The following is a 17,641-nucleotide window of genomic DNA, read 5'->3' on the forward strand; positions in this document are numbered from 1 at the left end:
CCTCACAAACGTGCCTAATCAAAGCACAAACTATTCCACATTTAATGATAATGAATCATTTAGTAGTCCATGGAGTTGTGGTACAACAAGCAAGCCGACACAACTCACCACTACTTCCAGTGTCCAAGCCGGATGGTTCATATTGGCTGGTAATTGACTTTTAGGATTCTTAATACAAACACACACACAGGGGCTGTTTAGAATATTCAGAGTTCAGGGTTTTAGATTAACATACACAGATAGCGGCATAAGACTGTGTTGGATCTAGGAAATTGATTTCTTGCACAACATTTTGATCAATACAGCTACAAGAACACAGCTATAATATTCAGAAAAAAACTGTGTTGTTTCACACGACTCCCACAATTTACATGGATAGCCCAGGGATTATTCTGGTTAGAAGGCATTCTAGAATGGCAGGCTATGGAGTAGCAGCATAGTTCAACTGCTCCTGAACCTCTCCCTTAAGACATTTACAAGACATTATGAATTCGAAGAAAAAGATTGTGGAAGCTGAGAACCCTGTCTCAAAAAAACCTAAGTAAGTTGGAGAAATGGAAGATACCCCAAGCATCCAGGACATCTACAAAGTCCTTCTCCAGGTGGCCCAGGATGTCTGTGAAGTGAAGGTCACTTTGGCTGATCTTAATTCAAAAACAGGACAGCTTGATGGCAGGGTGACTGCTTTAGAGGAATCATCTTCATCCATGAGCACTGAAATTGCGGGCAGCTTTCAGGCTTACAACAACTTGAAGACAGATTTACAGAAAGAGAAATAACTGGTCCTGGGAATGGAAATGAGGCTGAGGGCTAAAAACATCAGGCTGGTTGGTGTGGATGAATCTGCTGATAAAGATGATTTAATACCACTGGTCATTCAAGTATTCAAAGACAGCTTTAATTGTGATCAGATATCTCCAATGGATATTGATAATGCCTACAGAATTGGTAAAGACAAGGGACCCAGGGCAAGACACATCCTTGTGACCTTTCAATATCAGAAATCAAAGGAGAGTTTGATAACTGCTGCCAGACTGAAAGGGAAAGCCAATTTTAAAGGTACACCTGTTTTTATTTACCCGAACTTCCCCAAGGGGATCTTATTAATGAGGAAATCTTTTCAGGGTGCTAAGGATCTGGCCAGGCAGCTTCAATTGAAGGCTTTTTTGAATAAACATAATGTTTTCACTGTTGTACTGCCGGATGGAGCTAAGAGCACTCATGATCCTTCACAAGCCATGCACTTGCTGGAGCAACTAAAGATTGCTGCCCCCAATCAATGATCTCCTTGTCTCCCCATTAGCCCCATTTCAAGTTATTTATTACAGTTTGGTTTATTTATAATTGTATCGCTATGTTAAAATGGTGCCGGTGAAAAAGTTTGGTTGGGATTCAAAATATGCATTGGAACTTCTTCCCTGCTCAATTATGCGTCATTGCCGTGATACGCACGTTTCATTCATACCTTCTGCGGCAACTCTGTTGCTGATCGTACTTTGAGATCTGCTAAGGGACCCTCAAGAACAGTGTCAGCTGACCCGGAAATGCATGCGTGGGGTTATGTGGACATGGCGGACCTGTAATGGCAGAGTTATGACGCCGCCGCATGATGGGACCTCAAATACAGGGTCCGTTAATTCCTCCACAATGAACGGATTTTGGTCACCAGCTCTCGCAGAGCCTTTGTGGTAATGATTGTTACACGGAACGGTTCAGTGTCATGGATCGGATATGTACTGCACTTAACTGTTGCTGGAATACCATAGTGCTGCTTGATGACGCCTGTGTACAGAAATGAAACGTGGACATGAAACATGTCAGACCTTCACAGGAAATTAGGAGGGGGCTATATTTAATATCACAGGTTAGAGAGGTGGGCAGAGAGGAGGCTGATGTTGGGCTGTTTAAGAGGCTGTTGTCTATCAATGAATGGCGGGCTGCGTATGTTACTGTCATAGGTAATAACTATAATGATTGTTTAGTGGCCCAAATAATTAGTTTTATTAATACGAATAGTTACTGTGATTCTGAACTACGTAACAAGTTTGAAGTTTGGGTGAACGGAGAGTAGTCTTATAATACGATGTGTACATGACCCATTAGTGATTGGCTGTTGGTTTGGATACGGCCTGTCAGACTTCTTTATATAATGTGACTGGCTACTGGTAAGTGTAGGGCCTTCCTCTGTTTGGTGAAGGACTGTAAGTGAATGGGGTGATTCTCTGAATAGGCAGCTGACTAGCAGGGAATGTTTGAGCAGTCTCTTCACTGTGAACATATGCTCCCTACATCATGCCTGGCACATATGTCCATGTACTGCTCACGCATGCGTATCTCAATGTGTAACGATTTTTGGGGGTCCAACTTCTGTGCTATCAGTGTTTGACCTACCTAGTTTAATGATATCTTGCTCTCCCTGATTTCGTGCATTATTTTTACGTAGTGTATTCCGTGGAGTCTGATAATTTTGGATGGGTGTTATAAAATGGCAGGATTCCATCAGTTTACTGAGCGTACAAGCAAATAGCACAATTGACCATGGTCTTTGTATATATTGTGCTGTCAGAATCTGCCAAAAACTGCAAATCCTCAGGAATAGTGAAGCAGGTTTAAGTCACGCGAATATACCTTTAATGTTTGCTATTTACAAGTTTTATCAGTATGTGGTGTTTGATAACAATTTCCTTGGTTTGCCGCAGTGGATGCATAATATGTAGCTGTATGGTCTTCCCGTGTGTATATGAATCCCGGTGATACTGTATGACCTTCCCAGCATAATGGTTTGGCCTGCCTGCATTTCCTTTATCTTTGGGTCATATGCATTATGTGTTAATATAATACTTTTGATGGTATAATATGATATGCCCGCCCCACTGCACTTCTGAGCAGATGCATTCTACCAGTGTGAACAACCTCTTTCTGCCGTGTGTGACTACGCTATCCTAAGAATGTGTGCCTGCTTTTATAACTAATAACAACATCTGCGGTGCGCTACAGATGTTAGCTGTTTGTATCATCGGCCTGTGAGCACTAACTGGGCAGATTCCTGCTTTCATTTGTCAATGTTTCGATGGCTTGGTATTGGCCATTTGTATTGACCAGGAAGGGCATAGTGTGTCTTATGGAGGAATTAAGATTACTGTTATCCACCATGCATTTGCTGCTCTCCTCTATAATGGCTGTAACATTGCTGCTATGACTATTTTTAAATTGATAACTGGATTAGAGTGTACACGTGGTTATGTTTGTATGTTTGATCAATGATCATTGGCATGATGTCCATGGCAGTGGAATGGGATTGTAGTGCATATTTGCTTTCTCTGTACTAAGATATTATCTATTTTTCAGATCTGTCATCTGTCCTTCTTTCTTTTCAATATTGTCTCCACTTTTATCTATTCTTTTCATTTTTTTAGAGTCATCTATATTTTGCTCTTTAGATGGATTGCCAATTGTCTCTTTGACTCTTGCTGTACTGTCTGTGTTGGTAAGTGATTTACTCTATGATATGGACACGAATATTGCTGGTTTCCAGATACTTAGGTTCATAATTTCACATTTCCATGGAGTCCTTTCTTAAGTTTTATTACAAATGTCTTTTACTTCAGCGAGAGTTTTTAACTTACTTGACTTGTTCTTACACTTACTATTGAATGTTTTCACGATGAAGGGGTGTTGGGGAATGTTTGCGTTCATATACAGTGGTACTTGCAATGAATGGAATTTAAATGTTATTTCTTAATGTTTCTGACTTGTTGTTTATCTTATTTTCAGATTTATTTACTGGTTTTATGCTTAGAGGTTTTTATTGTTACGTTTTTTTCAATTTCAAAGTTTACTTGGGATTTGGGAGAGGTCCTAGAGACTTTCTTTTTGATGTTTTTTCTTACATTCGCTAGGCGGAATGGTCTTTGTGGTTTTGACCGTTCTATCATTGGTTTTTAAATTTTTGTTTTTTGTTTTTTATTTTTCATTTGTGTTTATGTTTTTCACACTGATAGTGACATGATGGCCTTAACACCATCTGGTATGGGTAATGAGAACTTTTGTGTCATTTCTTGGAACATCAATGTGATTACTAATCCCCTTAAAAGAAAGAAAGTGTTTGCAATTCTGAATGATTTGAAAACTGATATTTGTTTTATGCAAGAAACTCATCTTATGTCTGACGAGCTCTCGAAGTAGAGAAGGAGTGGGTTGGTTTGGCATTTGGCTCATCATTCTCGTCTAGGGCTAGGAGGGGGTTGCCTTTCTAATTCGCAAAAAGCTACATATTAAAATCTTGAGAAATTGTACTGACAAAGATGGAAGAATGATAGCTTTATTGGTTGAGATTCAGGGGGAACAGATGACTCTTTGTAATATAACGCTCCCACAGTTGACAATGGCTCTTTTTTTAGGATGGTAGCCCAGACTCTCTTGGATATGAATTCTCCTAACATCATTCTTGGTGGGGATTTTATAGACGGGCGGGGCAGTGACGACCAGTTTTGTGGCCTGTTATATTGGGAACATTTCAGTGAGTGATCATGGTCCTGTGACGATGCACTTGAAATTCAAACATCATTTTCGTAGATCATTCTCTTGGAAATTAAATATTTACATATTGATGGATGATGATATTTTAGAGAAGATTAAATCTGAGGCAAATTTCTTCGTTGTGGAGAACCGATCTGATGAGGTTAGTATACAGAACACATGGGAGGCTTTCAAATGTATTATGCATGGGATTTGTTTGGGGTTGTCGAGTGGAAAAAAAAAGAAAGCGGAGAGTAATAGATTGGAACTTGAAGGGAAAATTGGTGCAATATCCAGAGAATTGATGATTGACCTGTCGAATCCAGCTAAATTGACACTATTGAAGAAGCTTAAAAGAGAAATGAATGATATATTATCATTAAGGGCGGAACGTAGCTTATTCTATTCTCATTGTACTTACTTTGGGAAAGGTGAGAAGTGCGATAGGTGGCTCGCATATAGATTGAAACAGAAAATGTCAGAGGCTGCTATTGCTTCCATCATTGATACCGGTGGTGAAATTACGTTTGACCCACATAAAATCAATTTGGTTTTTCTTGACTTCTATGTGGATTTATATTGCAATGATGCTGGGGTCAATGGTTTTGGGAGAGATTTCTTCAGTAATCTTAAGCTTCCGAAATTTCAGATGAAGAATGTCGGCTTCTTGCAGCTGACCTTTCGATCGATGAAGTGAAACCTGCAATTTCTAGGTTGAACGTTGGTAAATCCCCTGGTCCTGGCGGACTTCTTTGTGAATTTTACAAGATTCTTCCAGATTCAGCTCTCGAACTTTTAAGGGATATGTTTGTTGCTAGTAAGTCGATAAGGATGCTCCCTGACAGCACAAGACATGCCTCTATTTCGGTATTTTTGAAGAAAGGGAAAGATGGCAACTATCGGCAAACTATCGCCCTATCAGTCTCTGCAATACTGATAATAAAATTTTGGCTAAAGTTTTGGCTTTGCGACTGGAGAAATATCTTCCAAATTTGATTGGTATAGAACAGTCTGGTTTTATGAGGAATAGACGCACGTGGAGTAATATTAGACAATTGCTTCACAATATTGAGAGAGCTACTGAGGTTGATTGTGATGCTGCTGTCTTCTCCCTTGACGCAGAGAAAGCATTCGACCAGCTTAATTGGAATGATTTGTTTTCCGTTTTGCAAGAAATGAATCTTGGGATGGAGTTTATTTCATGGATTGATCTTTTATACTCCTATCCGACGGCTGATATCAATACTAATGGGATCAGATCTGAAAGTTTTGTTTTGGAAAGGGGACCTCGCCAGGGTTGTCCGTTTTCTCCGCTTTTGTTTATTCTGGTGATCTAACCGTTGGCTGTCTCTCTGAAAAATGATCCAGGTTTGGAAGGAGTGAGTTGTTGGGGTATTACACAGGAAACATGATTGTATGCGGACAATCTTTTGTTGGTTCTCAGGAATTTGAATGATTCTCTCCCATGTTTGATGCGAATTTAGCAGGAGTTTTACGCATCCTCTGGATTCAAGGTTTTGCCTCTTTCTTTTCGATGTAATAAATCTTTGGTGACCGGTTTGGGATTTAAATGGTGTGACTTACGACTATGGTATTTGGGCATCTGGTTGACGTCCTCAGTTATGAGTATGGTTGATGAGAATATATGAGAAATTACTCGGGAGTGCAGAATGGCACTTGAAAGGTGGACTCTTCTTAATTTGTCATTATGGGGTAAGGTAAACGCCCTTAAGATGAATTTGACTCCTAAGGTTAATTTTGTGACAAGTATGCTGCCTTTGAAAAACAGTAATCGCTAGTGGAAAGATTTAGACCGTCTCATACACAAATTTTTGTGGCACAAGAAACCCCTGAGATTTAGCATTTGGAAACTGCAACTTCCAGTTGATGAAGGTGGACTGGGAGTTCCGAATTTTAAGGCATATAATTTGGCTTTTTTTCGCATTCATTCATTCCCTTTTTGAGTGCAAATTCAGATCGCTGGGCTTTGGCAGAATCTAATGCCTTTGGTCCACTTGGACTGGAGGCATTGTTAACTACTAATTCTAAGGATAGAGGATACAGATCATTTGTAACGGCATCTTTACGCACTGCTTGGAGTGAGCTGTTGGCGCTTTTGCGTAGGGATGCTTACAGGTGTTTAATAGCGTCCATTTGGCTGAATCCTAGGATTAGGGACAACAACAAAACCTTTTTTTGGCCTGATTGTTTTTTTGCTGGTATTAAACTGATTGGCAATCTTGGGGGGGGGAGGGTGGTAGATGGATGTCTGCAAATGAGTTGAGGGAGAAGTGGTATTTTTAGGATCTGACGGACTCGGCCTATAGACGTTTGAAGAGGTCAATAGGCGAAGTTGACTGGACTAATACAGTGGATTTGAATATTTTTCTTGCAACACCTGAGAAGAATGGGGGTGGTTTGGCAAGTAGAATTTATAAATTGATTGTGTCAAACTATCGTAATAATGATGCACTGCGGAATGTTTGGAGTATGATCATCGGCTCTGAAATCACACGTGATTGCTGGTGAAATATTTGTAAGAATGTTTCCTTGTGTTCTTTGAACTTAGGCGAAAGGGCACGTCAACTAAAAATTCTTAATCGTGTTTATTGGTGTCCAGAGAAGCTAGAAATGAGTGGTATGATGGATAGTGATCAATGTTGGGGTTGTATGCATGCAGTTGGTTCGTTGGAACATATGTTGTGGAGTTGTGTCAGGGTTTCTGGATTCTGGTCTGAAGTTTGTGATGCTTGTACTCAGATTTCCGGTGGGGATCCCAATTTGGATTTCAAGACAATGATATTAGGGGATGACTCTGAAATGTATGATCTCAGTTCTACCCACAAAAAATGTCTTTTTAGGGGAGCCATTGTTGCCAAACGCTTGATACTTCGGGCCTGGAAGAGCAGGATTTCTCCTTCATTTGATGATTGGACAGAGGAAATGCACAAACTCTCAAGGACTGAAAAGTTGATTTATAAACTGAAATGCAAATTGTCTTTTTATGACAAGATATGGGGGAAGTTTAATGATCTTTTTTGAAATTTTTTTTCTCTTCTTTCGTTGAGTGAACTTGTATATATACTGTTATGAATTTGTGTGATATTTTGTTTAAATTGTAAATATTCTGTAAATATATAAATAAATAAAACAATTTAAAAAAAGAATTTCCGGCCATACACAGATGACATATACTGTACACATGATTTAAATTAATGTTTATAAATGGTGAATTTGATCATAAGGACAACACCAGCTATAGGCTACATTTTCAATTAAAAAAATCGAAGAGAGCCCATAGAGAAATCCTATTTCTGAGGTTCCCACAATCTGATGAGGGAAGGGGAATTACCCATCAATTCAAGGAGAAATGTGCACTCTCTGAGAACCCAAGCCCACTTAAACAGTTACAGGCATTGTTTAACCTTTTGAATTTTGAGTGTTCACTATCCGATCTGTAGAAACCCAACCTCCATTCATCAGACTGCATGGGGTGCAGACATACATGGTGCACCACATTCAGCAGCAAATGGCTCAGAGTAGTCTTCTTCAGGACAAAACACAGAAAAAGTTTTGGAGCCTCATCACAAGTTGGGTGATATTTGGGCTGTAATACCACCCAACTATATTAGCTTTAGCACCCACAAGTCTGGCAGTATTACCGCCAGATCATGGGTTGGGTGGTAACTGTAAGTCCCCATTGCCCATTAATGGGGAATTTTCAGTGCAATTACCGCACACTAATACCGCCTAGGGACATTCGTCAAGAATGGGCATTTTTCCAGCTTATTTACCAACAGCTCAGAAGTGGGGGTAAATACATCCGCCCTTAAATGCAGTGGTAGTACCGTTATCACCACATTTAAGGGCTATTGTCCAAATCTTGATGAGGTCCTTGGAAGTGATATTATTTCATAGTCTAAACAACTTTACTTTACATATGTAGTATGTTATCACGCTGAGGCAAAACCTATATAATATCATTCAAATGTCTGTACAATTCCAGAGTAGAAGTTTGCTCCAGAAGAGAAGATTCTGGCTGCAGTAGAAGTAATAATAAAGAAGGAATGTACACTAGCTGCCAACAAAATCATTCTCTCATTCACTCCATTAGTGTAGTTAGAAGCAGCTACACACTCTAGTAGCTTAAATACAAAGTCACTACAGTCAAGGTGGGTCCGATGGACCTCGACCCAAGGAGCACCAGATATACCGTATTATTACAAGACAGAACTACAACAGATGTATGATCTGGAACACTCTTTAAAAACAGAAGCAATGCAGCAGCACTAAACATCCCTTTTTCGATGTATGAACATGTAATATACTGTGCATTAGTAGTGCCAGTCTGCATTTGCTTTCTTACTGTGCCATGGCATTTTTTACTTAGAATCAAGGGTAAAGCAAATATGAATGTTATTACGTGGCTAAACTTGCCTAAATCAGTAGCGCAAGCCTGCAATTACTTTCTTACTGTGCCATTGTATTTTTTTTTACCAAGCTTAAAGGGTAAAGGAAATATGATGAGTGTTAATATGTGGCTAGACTTGCCTAAATTAGTGGCACCAGTCTGCATTTACTTTCTTAATGTGTCATGGCATTGTTTTACCTGCAGGGAGCCCTTATATGGTAACACTGTCAAATATTGATGCAGTCTTTATGGGCATCTATGGGCACAGAAAGAAACAACAAATTATATTGTAGCAGTGCCCAGCTAATTTGATCAATAGATGTTCATATCTTCTGTGTTCAATCAACTTCTGGTGCATTGGATTGATCCTTTGCTACAGGACCTATATAAAATAACAAGCAATGCCATTCAATCTGAATGAGAAACCCAAGGCATTTGCATGAGATACCGCGTCCGCTTAACAATTTGTTCAAGTAAATCAAATAAATCTAAATATTCTAGTAAATACTTCATATTCACATATTTATTTATAATATGCCCATTTTATTTTATGTGTGTACACTTTTTGAATTTAGAAAATCTGTAAAAGGACTGCTGGTGCACCACATCAGATATGTCACTATCGAGTGTAATGTGAAATGGCAACATTGATGATGATATGATGTGAAATTTATAACGCTCCTGTAAACAAGTGTTTGTAGGTGCAATAAGACTAAGAGGGGGAAACAAAATAACAATCTTATTAGGCATTATCAGATCATACAAGTGCAGGGAAGGGGAGCAGTGCCAGGGGGGAGGGTATATAATAATTTCTTGCTTTATTAGATTTGTTTGTGTTTTTGTGTGCTGAACTGTTGACACAGATTTTCTAAACTCAAAAAGTGTACATATTATCAAAAATATTTATATTGATTTGATTTACTTGAACAAACTGTTAAGCGGAAAGTGCATTCGATGAGAGTGCCTTTGGGTTCTCATTCGGCTGGAATGGTCATCCCATGAATAGTGTGGTGGTTCAGAAGAAGGAGACAGACTAGGTTTTTCACTTTTTTATTTGACTTTATTTAAATGATAAGAAATGGCCTCCCTTTCACTAAGCTGTGGTGTTCCCTACCTAACAAAACCAAACTGAGGTGCGTGTCAGTCAGTTGTGAAATCCATAGGAATAGTCTGTCATCCGTCAAAACTAATCTACTCTGACCCTACACTAATTCAAAAAAACTAAAGTTTGGGAGAACGGCTCCCTTCTACTGAGTTGTTTCCACAGCAAGTCTTTGTTAGCATAGAATCTTTAGACAGTACTTGGCTATCACTCGTATCTGTTTGATTAATTCACATATGGGACTTTTTCACCCCTTTTGGCCTTTCATCTCTTGGGCTTTCCAGATCCTCTTTTAAGGGTTTACTCTGTCTTGAGTTCTTTTCACTTTGGGTTTCTTTGACACACTTAAAGTCTCTCTTTATCTAATATCCAACTTATATCTTGAATAGCATAGACAGTCTTTCTTCCATCAACATTCTCACTTTTCTTATCACTCAGCTTTCTACTGGGACTAGTAGGATGAATCTAGTATTGGTTCTCGCTCTTCTTGATACTTTGCATCTCATTTGGATGAGTGTGATAGATCCAGTGGTGGTTATCACTATTCTTGCTACTTTGAATCTCACTGGAACGACCATGATAGACCCAGTGATGATTATAATTTTTCTTGATACTTTCAGGGTAATTCATAGAATTCAGCGCACAAGTAGCGCACGCGGCTGGCGCACAGCGTGCGCGTCCGATAGTCTGCGCCAGCCGCGTGCGCCAAAACCGAATCCGGCGCACAGCGTATTCATGGATTTTAGCTTCCCCAGGCAGCCGTGGCGCACAGTGGCGCAGCGACTCGCTGCAGCGCCAGTTACGCCCCCAGGAACGCCCCTTGCGCTGGGAAATCTCATAAAAATCCCAAACCAGCGCAAGGGGCTGCGCTAACCCTGGACCATCACGGCAAGCGGCCCATGCGATTTTCAAGGGTGCGCGGGAAGTTTCACACGTCAAATCCCAGGCTATGTCCATTTCAGGGGTGCGCGGGAAGTTTCACACGCGAAAAGCTAGGCTACGGGAATTGCAGGGGTGCGCGGGAAGTCCCACACGCGAAAAGCCAGGGTACGTCCATTGCAGGGGTGCACGGGAAGTTTCACACGCGAAAAGCTAGGCTACGGGAATACCAGGGGTGCGCGGGAAGTCCCACACGCGAAAAGCCAGGGTACGTCCATTACAGGGGTGCGCGGGAAGTTTCACACGCGAAAAGCTAGGCTACGGGAATTGCAGGGGTGCGCGGGAAGTCCCACACGCGAAAAGCCAGGGTACGTCCATTACAGGGTTGCGCGGGAAGTTTCACACGCGAAAAGCTAGGCTACGGGAATACCAGGGGTGCGCGGGAACGTTTCACACGCGAAATCCCAGGCTACGTCCATTTCAGGGGGCGTGGATAGTTCAACACGCTACTCCGATCGTTGGGTCTTCACAGGTCTTCCCTGTACAGCCTCCACGTCCCCTGCATGCAGTCCACACCACAGGGGATTACCCTGCACACCTGCTCATGACTCCCACCCCCCAGCAGTCATGGGGCACCCTCCACCAGGCCCCCACCCATGTCTCCCACCACCCCCACCCCCCAGCAGTCATGGGGCACCCTCCACCAGGCCCCCACCCATGTCCCACTCATGCCTCCCACCACCCCCACCCCCCAGCACTGTGGGGCACCTGCCAGCAGGCCCCCACTTATGTCCCACTCATGTCTCCCACCACGCCCACCCCCCAGCACTGTGGGGCACCTGCCAGCAGGCCCCCACTTATGTCCCACTCATGTCTCCCACCAACCCCACCCCCCAGCAGTCATGGGGCACCCTCCACCAGGCCCCCACCCATGTCCCACTCATGCCTCCCACCACCCCCACCCCCCAGCACTGTGGGGCACCTGCCAGCAGGCCCCCACTTATGTCCCACTCATGCCTCCCACCACCCCCACCCCCCAGCACTGTGGGGAACCTGCCAGCAGGCCCCCACTTATGTCCCACTCATGTCTCCCACCAACCCCACCCCCCAGCAGTCATGGGGCACCCTCCACCAGGCCCACACAGATGTTCCCCTGCCAATAGGAAATCACAATACAGATCCCAGGATCCCATGGGCAACCACATCCCACCCCATGTCACCCCAGTCCATACACACATCCAAGGTACACATCCATTCAAAAATCAAATACACATTACATGATACATAACCAATGAGCAGTATGCGCATGAGTCCAAGTCCGTCAGACTCACACAATGGCAACACATGACTGTGAAAACCCAGATTGTGACAGTCAACAAACCAATGAGAGAAGTCCACACAATAGAATCAAAAGAACAATGTATTAAAATGTAAGAAGGAAAAAAAAAGAAACACCTAAATGAATACACAAAGTAACAGGTAAAAAACAAAAAAAAACAAATGAAAGGTGAAATCCAAAAGAACGGGTGCAAAGTCAATCAAAATGGAAATCAAAATCAAACACATTGCCCCATGGTCCAAATAATAAAATCGAAAATATCCACAAACTATGTACAAAGATGATTGTCCGGGTCCAATATCCCTAAAAACCATAAAATGAAACCTACCCAAAACCTAACTAATGCTAACTATATACAAAAAACGTGGGCCATTGTCCAATCAACCCAAATAATAAATAAAAATAAAGGAAACCTACTATCTACATAACTATATACAAAGGCGGCGGGCCAGTCCTGCGGCTCACTGAGAGATGTTATGGGCCAGGGCATCATCGAACTCCCTTTCTATCTCCCCGAGGCGTTCATCCTCAATGGCCCCGAGGGCCCGCAGGGCTGACGCAGTGTCCACCGCCAAGCCCCTGCGGATCTCCTCGAGGCACTCGGCATGCCTCAGGGCCCTCTGCATGGAGTCCACCGCCCTGACCATAGCGAGCCGACCCTCTTCTGCCCGCCGCCTCTCCGCATCTATTGCGTGGCCTAACCGCTGCCACACGGAAGACACATTCTGTCCAGGGTCCTCCTGCCCTCCAGCCGATGGCTGCCCCTCCGATGTTGATGGCCCCGAGCCATGACGCCTCCCACGTCGCTGCCGCTGCCTCTGCAGCCACTGCCTCTGCCAGCACGACGGCATCCAGGCTGATGGTATCCACCGACGCCGTCGTGCACGTGCCCTGCCTGATGATGCCGGCACATCCTCCACCTGCAGGGGTCCAGTTGCCATGGTGTCCACACCTGCTGGACCACCGACTCCCGACTGTGGCAGGGATGGGATCCCCACTGAGCCGGCTGCATTGGTCGGGGCAGGTCCACAGGGGGCCCTGGTGTCAACTGGGCCGGAAGACGGCAAGGAGAACGACCATGCGCATACTTTCCACAGAGGAGGAGATGCCCAACACATTGGCCATCACCTGCAGAAAACCCGCGGCAATGGCAGATCCCAACTGGGCCACGTCGGCACGGTGCTCTTCGTGATGATGTGCATGCTCCTCCCGGGAAGCACGCACGTCATCACGAATGACCCCCGTGCGCAACGTGACCCCAATCAGGACCTTTTCCATGCGCCCACGGGTCCCCTCGTCCGCAGGTGGAGGGGAGTCAGATGACATAGACACCCCCTCCACCTGCGGACAGGCCTGGGGCGGGGCATCCATGCTGGTGCATGGTGGTGCACTCACAGGGTCAGGGACAGCGACATGCACAGGCACCTCCACGGCGACCTGTGCTGCCTCCTGCCCCTGGCCCTGGACTGCACCACTTGCACCAGCAGGGATGCCCCCACCAGGCCTCAGGTGCGCCTCAGTCTCGGCCGCCTCCTCCTCTGTAGAAACCACCAACCTGGATGGCTCCTTGCCCTCTTCCGCTGTAGCTGGCCCCTGTGGGGGCTCACCCACCCCTTCCGCCGCAGCCATGGGGGCATCCCCGCCGTCTACCTCCACAGCGCCGTCTCCGCCCTCTCCATCACTAGCCGCTGCATAGAGGGAGACATAGAACACAAGCATCAGGGCACTGTACAATGGTACCCTACACAGGAAGCAATATCAGATGACTGGCAATGGTAAAGTACACTTCTATCATGTCCCTCCACAACACATGGGTCAGGCAATACACACACGCAACACCCATGGTCCATGGCATGCACATCAACATACATGTCCACTGCACTCTTCTAAAGTACGATTTCATGGAACTCACATGCATCATTGGTCATGCAAATCACACGCACACACTTCACCTCTGTCACATCCATGTGGCCTCGTACATCACAAACACAGTGGATACAAGGATGATTAGGCAGCATCAGTGAATCTGTACAGTGTCACAGACATGTGTCATGCATCCATGCCATTCAAAAGTCACAGACATGCAGGTCAAGCACACCGACCTCGACACCATACATGTACCTGGCATCAGCATCCATCCCTCACCCACACCCATGTCCACGAACATACACTTGCATGTTCACATGTGTCCAATCTGCATAGGCCTCCTCAGGTTGCATAGCAACACATACAACAACCATGTGATCCACAAATTACTGGTCGCACATGCATCGCCATGACAACACTGCACACATACATGCCTACAAGGCCCATTCCACACATACAGCATCACACAACCAGCACACTGCAACATGCACTGTCTCACACAGCAATGCCTGCACACTTACCGCTCAACTCCAGACGGGTCTCCCTCTCAAGGACCTGGGAGTGGAGCGCTGGGTGTATGCGTGCCAGGACCCTCATTTGGATCGAACTCATGTGGCCCCAGCCCCCCTCCACGAGGCGCCGGGCCTTTGAGAGGGTCCTGGACCTGCAGTCCTCCCAACGCTTCCTGACATGTCGGTTGTCGCGGACTGCCACCCCCTCCGCGTTGATGGCAGTCACGATGTCGTCCCAGATCCGACTCCGTCCTTCATAGTTGGCGCGGCTACTTCCGAAGAGGGCATCATACTGCCCCAGGACTCGCTCCACCAGGACCCCAACCTCGGTGACACTGAAGCTGGGGCCCCTCTGCCTCTCTGGCTGGGGGTTGCCAGTGGTGCCAGATGTTTCAGTGCCCGACATGGCAACCCCAGAGGCAGGAGTGGGTGGGCAACTTGGTCCTGGGGCTGGGCTGTGGAGTGGTGTTCTTCCAGTCGGGAGTCTTCAGTTCCAGCAGGGGTGGCCACCGCAACAACAGCACCCCAAACAATGGAGGATGTGCAGGCAGCAGGTGTCAGGGCACCGGCACCAGCACGTCAGCAGCAGGAGGAAGAAGGTGGGAGCCTTGATGGCTCGGGGCCATCACCATCAGAGGGGCAGGCATCGGCCGGAGGGCAGGATGACCCTGGACGTCAAGTGGCTTCCGTGTCGCAGCGGTTGGGCCATGCCATAGATGCGGAGCGGCGGCGGGCGGAAGAGGCGCGGCTCGCTATGGTCAGGGCGGAGAACTCCATGCGGAGGGCCCTGAGGCGGGCCGAGTGCCTCGAGGCCATCCGCAGGGAGTTGGAGGTGGGTACATCGGCGTCCCTGCGGACCCTCGGGGCTGTGGAACGGGGCCGCCTCCGGGACATCGAGCGGGAGTTCGATGATGCCCTGGCCCGGAACAACAATCAGTGAGCCGCAGGACTTGCCCGCCGCCTTTGTATATAGTTCTGTAGTTTAGTTGTAGTTAGGTTTCCTTTGTTTTAATGTTATTATTTGGTTGCCAAAGGACAATGCACCACATTTTTGTATATAGACATTTTCTTAGTTAGTGTAAATAGTTAGGTTTCATTTATTAGGGCTCATGGACCCGGATCATCATGTTGATAGTTTGAGGGATGTTAATATTTGTTTTAATTTTTCACATGAGGCAATGTGTTTCTTCTTTCATTTGTACTTGGATTTAATTTTGGACTTTGACTTTGGACCCCTATTTTACTTTTTTTTTGTTAATTAGTGTTCCTGATTTTTTTGGTTGTACTTTTTTATTATTTAGTTTGCATTGCATGTTTATTGTTATTTTTTATTTTTACCATCCTTGTTTATTTTTAATACATTTTCATTTGATCCTTCAATGTGTTGTATCATCTCATTGCTTTCATGCATGACATGTGGGGTGTTTGGACATTCACTTGCAACATCTGTGTGTGACAGACATGTGTTCATTCATATGATTTACATTGGGTGTGTCACATGTCATTGTGTTTGATATGTGGGTGGATGGGATAGTTGTTTGGGAATTCTTGCAGGGCAGACTGTCCATTACGGTCATGATTGTGTGGGGTTGTGACCCAGGTGAAGGTGGACATGGATGGTACATGGGTGGGGGCCTTCTGGTAGGTGCCCCTGACTGCTGGGGGGTGGGGGTGGTGGTAGACATGGGTGGGGGCCTGCTGGAAGGTGCCCCTGACTGCTGGGGGGGGTGGGGGTGGTGGTAGACATGGGTGGGGGCCTGCTGGAAGGTGCCCCTGACTGCTGGGGGGTGGGGGTGGTGGTAGACATGGGTGGGGGCCTGCTGGAAGGTGCCCCTGACTGCTGGGGGGTGGGGGTGGTGGTAAACATGGGTGGGGGCCTTCTGGCAGGTGCCCCTGACTGCTGGGGGGGTGGGGGTGGTGGTAGACATGGGTGGGGGCCTGCTGGAAGGTGCCCCTGACTGCTGGGGGGGTGGGGGTGGTGGGAGGCATGAGCAGGTGTGCAGGGTAGTCCCCTGTGGTGTGGGTTGCATGCAGGGGACGTGGAGGGTGTGAATGGAACACCTGTGAGGACCCACCCAGCAGAGCCGCGTGTGAAACTTCCCGCGCACCCCTGTAAATGACGTACCCTAGTTTTTCGCGTGTAGGATTTCACGCGCACCCCTGGAATTCCCGTAGCCTAGCTTTTCGCGTGTGAAACTTCCCGCGCACCCCTGTAATTGACGTACCCTGGCTTTTCGCGTGTGGAACTTCACACGCACCCCTGAAATCGACGTGGCCAGGGCAATCGCGTGTGGGACTTCCCCGCACCCCGGGATACACGTACCCAGGGCAATCGCGCGAGTGACTTCTCGCGCAACCCGTTGTACACACACGCGCAAATTTTTGAACAGTGGGTGTCCGTGTTAATGGCGTACACCTTTGCACCTCATTTGTCCTTTGGGGTCACGGTATGGCCCATTGCTGTATGTGGGTGGTATTTGTTGGCGCAGGTTTTGGCGCACTTTCGTTAAGTGCGTCGGGACGCTACCGCCTGCTTACTTGTGGCGTACGTTTTTGGGCCTGTGCGCTGGTTTGATCGAGCGCTGCTTTGCCCTGTTCGAATCCATGAATACGTGTTGCCGGAGAGCGTGTGGGCGTTCCGCGCACTTGCCTCCTGTACTTCCCCGTGCCGCCCACATTCTTCCCCATTCCGAGTGTTGTGCCCCATTTTATTCCCCATTCCGAGTGTCCCGCCCTGTGTTCCGCCTACTTTAGAGCTGTGCGCTGCGCTCGGAGTGATAGCGCAGTGGCGCACGCCGTTGGTTGACCTGTGCGCCGGCGTGCGCCGCGCACTTTTTCAGCGCACGTCCTATGCTTTTCTTACGCACGGACTTCCATGAATCGACGTGTGCTGGTTTCCCTGCGCTTTTCGCTATTTTTCGGCGCAGCGCACGTATAGGCCCCTCTGCGCCGGAATTTTCGGCGCACATTTATTCCATGAATCGGCCTGTCAGTGTTTCACTGTGATGAGTATG

This window comes from Ambystoma mexicanum, chromosome 13 (genome assembly GCF_040938575.1).
Source record: "Ambystoma mexicanum isolate Mex_15411 chromosome 13, UKY_AmexF1_1, whole genome shotgun sequence".
Taxonomy (NCBI): Eukaryota; Metazoa; Chordata; class Amphibia; order Caudata; family Ambystomatidae; genus Ambystoma; species Ambystoma mexicanum.